Source organism: Lonchura striata, chromosome 8 (assembly GCF_050655825.1).
Source record: "Lonchura striata isolate lonStrDom1 chromosome 8, ASM5065582v1, whole genome shotgun sequence".
Taxonomy (NCBI): Eukaryota; Metazoa; Chordata; class Aves; order Passeriformes; family Estrildidae; genus Lonchura; species Lonchura striata.
In genome coordinates, this window is record NC_140710.1 from 20690680 (window position 1) to 20704788 (window position 14109).

The following is a 14109-nucleotide window of genomic DNA, read 5'->3' on the forward strand; positions in this document are numbered from 1 at the left end:
AGAATATGCAGGTCTCTTATTCACAAAGTCTCCCTTGAAATCTTTTGACCTTCGTGCATCTTCCATGGAAGAAAAAGTGCAGACAGAGTAGTTCCTGCCAAAATATTATCCTCTGGTGTTTGTTGTCTTAACCATACAGCATCAGAAAAGCAAAATCAGCAGCTGCAGGTGTTAAAAGACATATTTTAGGAACAGAAGTCTACATTCAGGAGAGGTAACGCCCTTCACTTCCAAAAGGCACCTCATTATTAGGCAGGGACTCTAACACAGTACTGCAAACACTTACTTTGGCTCCAGTCTCATTCCTCTCCTGTGTACTTTGTAGATTGCCCTGTTCTTTACTAATCTCAGACTGAACACTTCACCACAAACAAAAGCTAGAGAGGGCTCTGCAGCACCAAGAGGAACTAATATTTGCTCTTATTTCCAGAAGTAGCATAAGGCCTATAATCAACTTATTTTGATTTTGCACAAAAACCCTGAAAGATTGCCAGCTACATTCTTATTTCTGTAAATTTAAAATGTGCCTTCTTACATAAGGACTGGAGGACTAAGCTGGTATTTTGATACTAAAGTGCTCCAGAAACATGGACTTGCAAAGTCACAGAAGTAGCCAGAGAATTAGATTTCAGGGACATGCTGAGATTGAGCCCACCAAAGGCCATGAAAAGACTTTTTTTTTTTTTTAACCACTGTATTTTGGATCAAATTTTCAATCAGGTTTGCTGATTTGGCCCTGGGGATGCCTGATTCATATATACAGGCAGATGGAGAACCGATATCGTTGTACAAGCTTCCGGGATAAGAAGAAAGGTATTCACAGCTGAAAGCTGCAGCCTTTCTATCAGCTCTGGGGATGCTAAACTTGCAGAGCAAAGGCACCCCATCCTGCCTATGGTTTGCTTCTGGCTTTATCTTGATTTATATCAACATTTGTGAAGCATTATTAATGTCACAAGAGGCAGACCTGTCAACTAGAATAACACTCTTGGAAAAATTGCTCCCACCTACTTTCCCTTTCAGGTTCATCAGAACTGGCATTTGTGTCTGGAGTTACCCAACCATAGATAAGAAACACGAGAAAAACACTTTGCCATTAATTACAGAGGCAAACAAGAACAGCTAAGTATGAGGAGGTTGGGTAAAACCAACAATCCTTTACAGAAGCCCACTGTATTCATCTGCTAACTCAAATCACAGCTGAAAGCAGATTGCAGGGATTTTGTATTGCATTGGAAAGGCAAGATAAGTAGCAGAGTATGGTTTGTATCCTAACATTATTGTCCCTGCAAAATCAATACTCCTGTGTATGTTTTAAGGCAGCTTCCAGGGGAGATGCAGGGAGTACCACAGGGAAAGTTTGGCATATGCAGTAACATTTGCAAGGTCAAGACCCTGTTCTTTTAACGTATTCCACCAAGGTTAATGTGCTATTGTACAAGATCCAAGACAAGGCCAATGAATCACTGGAAAATCCTTCTCAAAGCCCAGCTGTACAGAAAAGCACATTTAAGGCACAGCTATAGTGATATATATCTTCTAGAATAAAAAAATATATTATTTTTTGTGAGGAGGTATTGTGAAAGGCTGAACCCCATACATGGACCTCCAAGTAATCCATAAGCACTACATTTGTAAAAAAAACCAAAAATCTCTGATCTGAATTTACATTAATAATTGTGATAAAATATCTGGGATATTTTTAGAGACAAAGCCACTTGCTGAAATGTTGGTTTTGTGGCCACCTTGAGCTGGGATAAGCTGGTTTTCCTGGGGGTGATTTATCATGGCAGAGATGGTACTTTCTTACTAGTTGCCTCCCTATAAGAACCATAAAAACGAGTTTATCAATTGATTTTAACTGCACCGCAATTAGATATTGATTTATTGGCACTCAGGGATAGTTATAAACTTGATATTAATATCCTTCCATGAAACTAAATTGAAGATGGAAAACTGTGATCTAGAAGTAATCCAGATTCCACAATATTGAAACTTATGCTCTTCCTCTTTATACTTAAATCTTTTGCAACAAGATAGAGGTTTTAGGGTTTTTTTTTTAAATTATTATTATTTTGATTGTGAGAGTCCTTGGATACAGGATCCTCAAAGAGAAAAAAAATTAGACAGGGACAGCAAATAAGTCATAAGGGCATGATTTCATTTGGAACAGGTCATGCAAGATTAGTACCCTGGGCTGCCCAAAGCTAAAATTTAACTATCATAACTGTGAGCATCAGGTTTGAAAAGGATGAATGCGTGAGAAAGCGCAGGAGGGGGTTTCTTTCATTTTCTCTGCTTTTGGGAAGAGGGATGTGTGAGGAGAATACAAATCCACTGATTCATACCTATCTATTAGTCATACCTCTGTTGTGCTGGTTGCTTATTCTGTAGACATTCTCTGTTGTATAAATAAGGTGCACTGCCGCAGGGCTTAATATAGTATGTCTTTATACCTTTGTTTTTCTAGTTTTGTTTCTAACCTCTGATCATTCTGCACTTTCTTTTACATACTTTGTAATTCAGCTAAAGAATTTTGTAACACAAAAAGTTTGTGTCATTTACTAGTACTTTCAAACTAAGAATTTTTGGATTTTTAACCACTACGGCCATCCATTACCTCAAGAAAAAAATCTGTTTGTTTATCATGTTTTAGAGCAAAAGTATTTTCAATGAATGCAACATTTGAAGAAATACAGAGATATCTTTTAAAATAATCTATTGTATGGACAGATGTTTATTTCCACAACAAGACAGAAAAGACAGACTAAAGGAGAAAAGAAAAGGAGAAAAGAAAAGGAGAAAAGAAAAGGAGAAAAGAAAAGGAGAAAAGAAAAGGAGAAAAGAAAAGGAGAAAAGAAAAGGAGAAAAGAAAAGGAGAAAAGAAAAGAAAAGGAGAAAAGAAAAGAAAAGGAGAAAAGAAAAGGAGAAAGGGAGAAAAGAAAGGGAGTAAAGAAGAGACACAAAGAGAGAAGTTGTATCACACATTGACTAACACAAAGCAGACTGTTTTTAAACAACAAATTTTAACAATTTTTCCCTCTTTGAACAACCAGTTGAAGGAAAAGTATTGGCTTGGCTGCATTTTTTGATGTAAAAACATCATTTTGAATTAGGCTAAAAGATATGCCATGTGAGCTTCAAAGAAAATATTGGAGAGAATCATAGAGGAAAAAATTAAAAACTTCCTTGCAGGGATTTCTAATCTCTGTACATATATTATTTAAAGCTTTGCAAAAGACTAGTCTGCAGTGCTGAATAATTATTTTGCATGTACTTGTTCAAATATTCCCTCTTCTGTTTGCTTGTGTTTTCTATTTTGATTTGCTAGCAATTCTTTTTGAGTAAAAAGGAACATTATATGCATTTTTTAACCTAAAATGCAGAAGTTACCATAACATTGGTATTTTTTACCTACCCATTTGTATCATACAAATGCAGAAGAAATTTAACAATTTAAATAGCCAAACTCACAGTTAAAAACTCATTAGTGATATGTGATTTGACAAGGAAGAGGTTTAACAGGGATATGTGATTGCACATGCATTGACTTTCACATTTCAAGTCAAGAGTACAATAACCTCACCTGATGTGGTTCTGAACTTATCAGTTGTGACTGGTGGAGAACTGTAATGCTGGTGACTTCACCTCCAACCAACACTGAGCTTTCTTGACTCTAGTACACTCCAGTCTTTTAACCTTGTCAAGAAAATAGCGAAGCAAGAGAGTTAAAACAATAATTTGCTTCTGGAAAGTATAGATTTTTTTCCCCTAGTAAAAATGTGGGGGACAGGTATTGCTTTTCTTTTTTTTTAATTCTAATAAAACCTTAAAATAGGTCTTGCATAAATACTGACAACCAATATTTCTCCAAAGCGAAACACAAAATTCAGAACCCGCTATTCAAGGGAAATTTGCCCTAGCTTCACTTGGCTATTTGTCCCAATACAAGTCAACAGTCATTATTCAGGATTTAGCTTAGTAAACACCTGCCTGATGACCAGGCAGGCCTGTTTCCTGTGTCAGGTTTATGGGCACAACAATAAAGTGCTGATAAATGGTACCATCATGTTCTTTGGTCTACCTAGTTAAAAAGAAAAATGAGTTCCCAGGAGTTCCCTGGCTGGGAGACACATGTAAATCCCCCTCTTTCCTATGAATACTGCCCAGTTACAGCCTGCTGGATCTGGGAGCAAGAGTAACCATCCAAACATCTGTGGTATCAACACAGACCCTCTCAGTTACTAATATGAAGTAGATCTTAAACCTACAAGGCTTCAAACATCATCTCTTAGAGAAAGAGACATCACAAATTTGGCCAGACCATGACAGCACCAGCAGTATGGGACTCATTTGACCCTTTGTCAGGCACCAAGCTTCTTTTTCTGAAACAAAAGACACATCTCTGTTGTGTTTAGTGATTACTACAGAAATTGCCTACGTATTAATTCACCATGTCTCAGTCTGGTTATGGCCATTGCATACAAAACTAATCATCTTTTAGTGCAGTTCTCATTCTAGAGAGGAGAATAAATGTCTTTTTCCTGTTTAGTTTTTCTGGATTTACGTATATAGTTTTTCCATAAAAAGTTCCTCTCCCTCATGGCAAGAGCGCCTGATCTTTGGGTCTATCTCACAGAACATTCTTTGATACATTGTCTTGGCTAGAGGCATTCAACCCTCTGCCTGTTTTGCATCTCTATTTTAAAAATAAAAGGTTTTCCTATTCTTTTAATTCTCATAACATTAATTCAAGTCTGTGTCAAACACGACTCATTGACAGATTAAAGTAAATGTGCCACAGTGAGATTACCACCAACATAAAACAGTGCCCAGCATGTGCCGCTTCCCTTTGCTGCAGGCTCAGATCAGACTACAGGATTATAGAGATAGGCCTGGCTTGATACAAGATACAGAGCACCTCTTATTTATCCAACACTAACTAATGGGGAAAAACATGAAGTCATATTTAATGTTTTCTATCATTCATTTAAATTCTATGTCTTTACTGGAGCTGAAGAAGCTTCATTTAAGATTGGAGGGTACAGGGTAGAATGGCCCAAGGAATGTTCCTGTAATATTAAAATGGAACTGAAATACACCATTGTGGCCTGCAGTATCACCCAGGAAATATTTTAGCTAATGAAAGAGAGCAGTGATATCCGAAATTCACCTGAGAGAATATAAGAATAAAATTTCAATGAAATAAAATTATGCGTAGTGTTAATATTTGTCCAGTCATTAAATAAGGAAATTTTATGTCTGAGTCCTTCAGCAGAAAAGTTATAAAAAAAATTTTGAACCCCAAAAAAAGAACACTGATGAAATACCATACCATAATTTTTGTTTAATAAATACCAAAGCTTCCTAGTTAATCTTTACAAAAAACATACATCCTTGCTATTGCAGGTTTTGGTTGGCTTTTTCTGTTTTGTTTTGGAAAGGGTTTTTTATTACTTCTAGGTAAGATTATTGAAATCAGCGGAAAGAGACCCAATAATAATGAGTTCAGAATTAATTAAATCTCCTGGCATTTCAAAGTAAGCAAACTAACCAAAGCTCTGAAACTGGTACTCTATCACACCCCAGACAGCCTCATCTCCTTCTATGTCCCTTTAAACATCTATACTGAGACTGTTTCCTTCTGACAAAATCACCTGCATTCAGAGGAACTACTAAAACAGCTAGATTAAGAAACTTGTAGACCAGCAGTAAGCTTCATCATCAGTTGATCTGTTTCATGGTTCCAGCAACATGTCAGGCGCTTTTGACATTTAACTGTAAACTACTAGTCCAGGGATAATAGCTATTGACACTGAAGCTGTGAGTCAGGATGAAAGGGCTTAGGTGTCACACACTTGCAGCTGCAATTCTCTGTGGTAGCTTCTCACCGCAGAGAAAATATTATTGGATACATTTAACCTTCCCCTATTTCTAATGCAAAGAAAAGAAATCAGAGAGACATTATAATTCAGTTTAGTTCTAATCCACACAGTGAGGAGAAAAAATCCATTATAATTAGAACCTATACAAGTTAGCTTTCTTTGCGCTGAATTTGCAGGGCATAAAAAAATAAAAAAACAATTCCTGTCATCATCACACCACACCATGATAAGAAATGTATCACTAGACAAAGACATTAGACCTGTGACTCTTAACGGTGTAATTTATATTATTAAGTTTCCTTACAGTTTCATATGTTAGCAAAATACTTACCTTTGAAAGTAAGCCTAGCAGAAGACAGAAGTACAGAGACAGAAGATGAAAGTTTGCATGTAGCAAAACATTCAATGGAAAGGAGACACTGAGTAACTCCATCCTGTGATTTGGCAGGCTGGTGGGAGGATTTTAAAAATAACCCCAGCCTACCTATAGAAAACAAGAGAAAAGTATGATTTTAAGAATTCATGCAATACCTTCCCATTTTGCATCAAATTCTCCCTCAGAATACTAACTCCTTGGATTCTGTACTACCTATACTGCCTACCAGATAGGCTCTAGGCAGTTTTTGGTCATTATGCGATTGATGTTGTTTCATACTGCAGAGAAATAGCTATAGAAAAATGACCAGAAAATTTCCAGTCCTTGTGCTTCACTTCTGTACTTCAAAGTTTTTTTTTAACTGATTCCATACAGAAAAAGATTCTGTACTGGTATTCAGAAGGAATGGCACAAGAAACTGTGACTGCTCATTAACTGCTTGCATCCTTATGGAGGATTCTCTATGCTGCTGAACCTACACAGACTAATCTGATTTTATCCACTGACTATAGGAAAGATGAAATTCAATTCAACAACTGATTCTGAAAAATTACTTTTTTTTTTTTTAAACATATCCTCCTGTTTTATTTGTACTAAGGAACAGAAAAAACTTCTACTGTTAAGTTTATTAGAAGATGTATGAAGAAGGCAGTTATGTTTTTACACCTTCCTAATGTGTATTGGATGACTGAATATTGTAGTACTGATACAATTTAAGACCAAGGGGTTTGAAAGAGCTACTAAGAACATCATAAGATAAAATATAATTGATGTCTAGATTTAAAGGCCTTTTCCCTCATGCCCTCAGAGACTATTCTAATTTTGTAGGGGGGTTTCTTTCCATATTCTCACATGTCTATAATTTCTTACTTCTCTAAATATATATACATTTTCAAAGATATTAAGTCTCAGTATAAGACTTTCCAAAATACAGAAGTTTTGTAGAAACTATCAGGGAGGGAAAGGCAGAGAGCAAAGGTCCTGTATTTTCTGATCAAACTCAGTGTCAGACCTTTCACTAACTTCACAAATGATCAAGTTCCATTTCTTTACTTGTTTGTCATCTGAGTGGTAGACTGATCCAAGCAGCAAAGTTGTTAGCACCATATGGCTCACAGGATAATACAGCACACTCACTTTGAAGTTTGTTATCTTCAGTAACAGGTTTAGACCCAAATTCTTAAATATGCACAGGCTGTGCTCATCCTACTATTGTATCTATTTTTTCATTTATTATTATACTAGGTTCCTGTAAAGCAACTTTTTGCAAGACTTGTTTCTCTAAACCAAAAAATCTGAACCCATTAAATCAAAATCTTTCGGACTTGGGATTCAGAATTTGTGAGAATGAGTTCTATTGAAAAAAGAATGTGCTGAGTTACACTTACAGAAGTAGGAAACAAATACATCAAGTCACACTTAACCAAAATAGATATATTTTGATTTGAAAAGGCCAAATACTGATAATATTCCTTACTGTACTTTATCATCCATTCCAGTCCATATGAATGCAGAACTCAGTCCTCCAAGTCACATAAAATGCAAACAAAGTATGTGCAAAGGAAAATGAGAGCATTGCCATATACAGTAGTGTTTCTTCCACAATGTTTTATTAGATAAAATTTTCCTTGATAATTTTGATTTTTTTATTTACATAATATACTACTCCCTTGTTCCAACACTGATATAGCTAGAAACTTATAGAGAGTGAAACCAACATACTACATAAATCAGAGATATTTGTTAACTTGATTTGTCTTAGAGCATTTCTTTTCCCTAACGTTGGGAAAAGGCTGGACCTTCAAGAGGCAATTATCCTGAGAGAGAGCATGCTCCCATAAAGCAGTAAAGAAAGGAAAAATATTTTTTGGATACCATCAATTTATCAAATCAGTAACTTGGTGACTCAGAGAGGGTTCTATATAAATATGTCACCCATATTAAGTCTGTCACCTAGCTGGACAAGGGCTGTATTGTCAATACTGAATACTGTCAAAGCCAAAGAAACTCAAAAAAGCCAGGAAATCCTATACTAATCTGGTCTAGTTTTAGACTGCTCTGGAAAAAGTAATTCACACAAAGGAATATTTTTCTAGATAAATCACTGCTGCTTGAAAATATGGAAAACACAAAAGGTAAAGAAGGCTGACAAAAAGTGCATATTGAACAAGTCCCTTCTTGCTTAGCCTTAGATAAGATCAAACATTGAATACTACCTTTAAATAGACATGAAATATTGCAGGCAACAACAAATACAGAAGCGTTGTCATATGGTCCAATAATATTCATCATAATTTTTACAGTTCATGTAAGTTATTTAAATTTTGAATGTGTCCAAACAGAGCCTTCACGTGACATGCACAGAGGAGCTCTGGCTCTGTGCTAACTCATAAACACAAGGCCTTATTCCTGGATGAGTCCTTCATCCTCCATCTAATTCAAGAAATTATAGCTGACCTGGGGTTCTCTGGAGTTGTGTGGCAGAAGTAGGAGACTGGTTAGCAAAGAGTAACCAGACCCCATCTTGCTGGGGAAGAGCACTGCAAGCATCACTGGCAGAAACCCAACACCAACAAGGATAATTTCTTTTGCAGTAAAAAGTTTTGAAGGAAAGTAGAGGATAACAAATTCATAGGAATTAATAATTTAAAACCTAGGATGCTATGAATTCTCTTCTTCAGCTGCTGAATGTTATGGCTTTCTGTAAACTCAGAGCAATTCTTTTTAAATTCAGATTACATATTTCCACTAGGGTCCAGATTCTGAAGTGCTTATTCAGAAATTGGTTTAGGTAAAAGTCCTACTGAAGTTGCTGGGGATTTGATTTCAATTGAAACTGCATAAATACTGAGTGCAGACTTCTGGATTTCACCCTCTAGAGTAATAGACTGTGTAAACTAGAAAGGTCTAGTAAGGAACCAGCAGGTTCTTTTAAGTAATTAATACTTTTCTTATGAAAACACAAATCATTGTGATGCCTGTGACAATTATTTTCAGGAAAAAAAAAATAAAAGAGAATACCTATTTAATTTCTAAATATCTTGAAATTAAGATCTTAATTCACAAGACTGTCTTGCTGTTGTACCAGTGAATGCCCATTATACAGTCTCATCCTTTTACATATGTGGATAAGCCAATTTAGTATTCCCACACCTCTGTAATTAACATATAAGCACTGATTGACTATATTACTAAAACTTTCAGCTTCAGATAAATATGCAAACAACTTCACTAATGATGAAACAATGCACAAACCCCATTTTGTTTCCCTGAAAAATATTCTCAAAAAATAACCTGCAGCTGAGACAGGTTCTGAACCCAAAAATCACTGATCCCCGCAACAGCACAGAGATCTAAACCAAAATTCCTTAGGTAGCTTCCAGAATTACTTATAGTACTAGTATGTATACATAGATGGTGATCTGTTTTGTATTAGCTCAGCTGAAAATGTTTGCAAGTTATGGTCTTTGAAAAAATACTAATATGAGCTCCTGGTACTCTGACATATGCCATGCTAACTGTACAAGTGTTAGAAAAATGGCCAAGTTGTACAGAAGTTATTCACATGGATAGCAGATGCTGTCTTTAGTAGGGTTATTAGTATGAGTTATTCATCCAGGCTATAAAATGTCAATCTGACTGTCTTTATGTGTTAGTACACAGCAAGTTATCTTATTTACATTAAAAGTGAAGTATAATACAAAGTGTTATATTTACATAAAGCAGAGCATCTCTGGCAAACTGTTAGGCAGTAGGTGGGAGGATGATTATTCTAGATATATAAAGGGTATGAAACTCAGGGACATATGGTGGTTGCCCCATGATTCAATAAAATACAGCAAAGACAACACTTTATAGAACAAGACATTGACTAAGAAAGATTCTCCTTAATGATCAAAATTCTCATCAGTAAGTTTTATCCATTCATTTTTTTTAGTAAATTTATCATCATGTTTCTCTTTCTAGAAATTTTTAAGTATCTCTGCAGACAGAGAAAACCAAAGCTAAAAGAGAAGCTCAGTTCCATTGATTTCCACAAGAAAATGCTGACATTCTTTTCAAACTAGCTTGAATTTAGTATTTGTTAGTCAACTATAGAAATACTGTTGACATTTATAAATTGGTTTTATATCAAACCAGTTCAAAGCTTTAAATTTAATCATGTAGTAATATGCTTAATCTCCATTCTAGCTACAGAAAAAAATTAGAAATGTTCAGATACTCCTCTGATTATAGCTTTAAGGTTCCCAAAAGTAGGTCTTTCCAACAAATCAAGCGAAATTATCTGCTAGGAGCCATGTAGTATCAAAGATAATTCCTTTCCTTTGCTTTCCCTCAATCTTCTTAAATTCCTTCTACAGAAAGCTTTGTCCCCAGAGCAGGAGAGGGGAACAGCACGATCTAAGTGCTCTGTAGTTTTGCCTGGAACCTCAGTTCACCTAGGGTCCATCTCACACGCCCTCTATGGCATTACAGGCAACGTATGCAGTCTCCATTCTTCTCTGTATCTACCCAACCCTCAGCAGAGCAGCAGCATTCAGAATGCATTTTTCCACCTCAGAGTGGATTTTACCCTCACAGAAATCTAGTGCTGTTCCTTACCTAGACATTTCTGATGGAAGTTGTGTTGTGAGTTAAACAATCTTGAAATTATCAAAATGTATAGAAATGTCAGCACAAAGCCAGGGATGGAAATGGTCATAGGGCAGCAGTCACAGTGTCCTCCCCCAGCAGTGGCTCAACTTCTGCTGTCACTGATCAGCCTGCCTGCAGGGTGGGGGCCTAAAGAGCTTGGACTGATGGTTCAAAGAGTTGTGAAACTTGTCAAATAGCATTACATGCTTAGAAAAAATAACTGAGCAGTCAGTGTGATATTACAGGGCAAAAACCATAACTCACAGATCTCAGACAAGAATGTTCCTCTTTTGTCCCCAACATCCAGGTATACAGACAAACACAGATTTTGAATGGTATCCCATGACACATGATGTTAAATCTTGGATCAAACATCAACAAGGGAATTGTTTTATGTAAATCTTTGAATTAAATTAGTCTTTTTCCACATACCCAAACATTATAACATTTCCAAAAAATTTTATGACTTCCGGCATGCTATCCACACATCATATTTTAAAGAATATGTCATATGTATAATAAATGTAACAAAATGTTGCTTCCTTGCTTTGAGAAAAGGATGAGCTTGAAGGAACCCCCCTGCTGTAAGTACAATAGCTGTTGTCTTTTCCTGTATCTTTGGATCTACATTGATCTGTGGATATGAGTAAAAGATAGCTATTTTAAAAAGACAATGTGACCAAATACATGTTTGCTTTTCTAATTTTGTCAACAACTCAGAAATGTAATTCCAGGAGGAACATGGTTTTACAGTTCAGATTGCTCAGCTCCAGTATCTACATCCTTCTCAGGCCTGTACATTCATTGACAGATATGCTTACTAAAACAATATTGGCCTTACTTGTGTGTCTATATTTGAGACCAAAACCACTATAATTAGCTTTTATTTAAGAATACTTTGTTAGGGAATAGAATTACAAACAATTTTTTTCAGGTCTTCATAAAGGATTTATGTGGTAAAACAAGAATCAAAATCCTTTCCCATCCAACATGACACTTCAAAACTTATTCAAACAAATTATACAAGTTGCTACTTAGTAAAAAAGTCCTTCCAGTGTTGAGATCACCTCAGCATAGAGAGCAGAAAACCATTACAAATATTCTAACAATTACATCAGCTGTGACCTCATACTGTGGTCTATGAGGACGGGGTATAGGCTGGAGAGAACCAGAACATTTTACTGTCCAAACATCCCCTCTCTGCCCCTCCCCAGATCACTGTGCTCTAGGCTTACACAGAAGTTGGCATTACTTTTGTGACAGAAGGGAAAAAATTGTATTGTAATCAAAATCAATGAATTAAGAAATATTAACATATTATATTATTTAGCTAAGTATTTTGAAGTATTATTATTTTACAATATGTCAAAATATTGCTCATATAATGTGGAACAAAGGCAGCAATCAACCATACTAAGCACTTGTTTGGATGTCCTTGTTTAGTTTTCAACACTACTCTAGTTCACCTTATCTTGAAAGCATTGTAAATATTTGAAGGAAAATTGGCATGCTAAAATACAGCACAAAGATTTCTGATTCTAAAGTAAATGAAAATTCCCTAAAATCATAAAGTGTTGAAGCATTTCAACTCCAACTCTTCCTGAAGCAATTAAAGTATTTTCATTTAGTTTTACAATAACTCCATGAGGCCTTTCTCTCTTCATTAAGCAGCAATAGACTGACCACAGGCTGTTTAGATTTGAACTAAAGCTTTCCAAAATATGGAACCTGTCTCAAAACCAGAACAGGAACCCATTTAATAAGAGATGTCTTTTGGGTTACTTAGCATTAGCCTTTCTCTACACATCATTCAATTATTCACGTCAGGACCTTTACTCATTTTACTGCATGAAAACTTTAGGACCTGACAGTTTGTGACAGGACCCCAGCTTGGCATCAGGTTTCAATTAGACCTGCCTGGACTTTCTAACTTTACAGCAAAAAAATAGATTAAAAGTTTCTGAACTCAGCATAGGAAGATGTTTTTAAAATATATCTCCAAATGGAGAAAAGCCAAAGTGGCTGGGTTGGACTCAACAGAGAAAGGCAAAGTGATCAGGGCCCAGCAGCACAGAAGCAGAAGGGTTTTTCTGCTGGAGTTTCATGTCTCTGGGCTGGTGGTCTCAGGCACTCCCCTTCACCCCAGCTGACTGCCCAGACCCTCAGGCACATTCTCAGAAGCTGCAGTTCCCAAATCCTTCCTGACATCTCCCTGTGGATAACTGTGGGCAGAGCACTTCTGCCCAAGGCCATCCCTCAGCCACCCATGTCTCCCGAAACTAAGGCAACAGCCAGGAGAAAAAACCATAACATGATGATGTTCACTTGCCTGTTCTGGCATCCAGAAGGGTAGCAGCAGCTGCAAGGGCAGCTCAGCTCCCCTTCCAGGTCAAGCCAACAGCCCAGGCTTTCACATTGCTGGCTGCTGGGTTTGGCAGTGCTCCAGGCTCAGTTCAGGTGTCCAGCCAAGCTTGGACAAGAAGGTGGCAGCCACCCTAGTGTCACCTTTCACCAGTGCCCCACACAGGCTGCACACCCACAGCTGGGAGGTGCAGGATGGGTGGGGAGCACAAGCCAGGCACCAGCAGCACCCAGGCTGTGGCTACTCAGGAGAGCTGCAGCCTCAGCAGAGCTGTGCACAGACCTCAGCTCCCCCAGCATGGGGCACCTCAAGGAGATGCACTCACAGAGAGGTCACAAAACCAGTTTAACACAGCCTCGGGCACTGGGTACTTTCATGAGGAACCTCCAAGTCTGTCTCACCAAGCAGGCGCTACTGAAAACCCAAGGAAGTTGAGGAGGTGAACCAGGGCAGTGAGCTGGAGGCAGGGTGATCCCCTGGCACCGAGGTCTCTAAGTGAGGGAAGCACTCAGCAGCCCTGTTCTAAAGCTGACCCTCCTGAACTGTGTTAAAAGAGGCAGTCCCAAAACTCGCTGCAGAATCCCAGTGATAGTAAAACCTTTCATAGCAATATACCTTTTCCTCTTACATCATTCAGTTTACAGTGCCCACATATGCTTTTCAGCAGCATAAAGCAGATAACAGACTAATCTTTTTACCCTTCAAATAAAGCTAGTTCTTGCCATCTAATTGCAATAACTAATTTTAAATTACATTTTATATCCTGCATCTATAGTTTAATAATGCTGAAGATTTCGGACAAGATCAAAATAGGCAGGTGGATGAGGGCTTTTTGTACTGTATGTTTTCAA

General features: G+C 37.1%; 1 long non-coding RNA gene across 4 annotated transcripts in view; it reads right to left on the minus strand.

The window, feature by feature from the left end:
* Positions 1 to 14109, minus strand: part of LOC144246768 (uncharacterized) — a 271425-nt gene that overhangs the window by 160805 nt on the left and 96511 nt on the right. For all 4 annotated transcript variants that reach the window (XR_014956907.1, XR_014956909.1, XR_014956910.1 and 1 more), the window contains one exon: positions 3587 to 3699. This is a non-coding gene — a long non-coding RNA (uncharacterized LOC144246768). The remainder of the gene's footprint in view (positions 1 to 3586; positions 3700 to 14109) is intronic.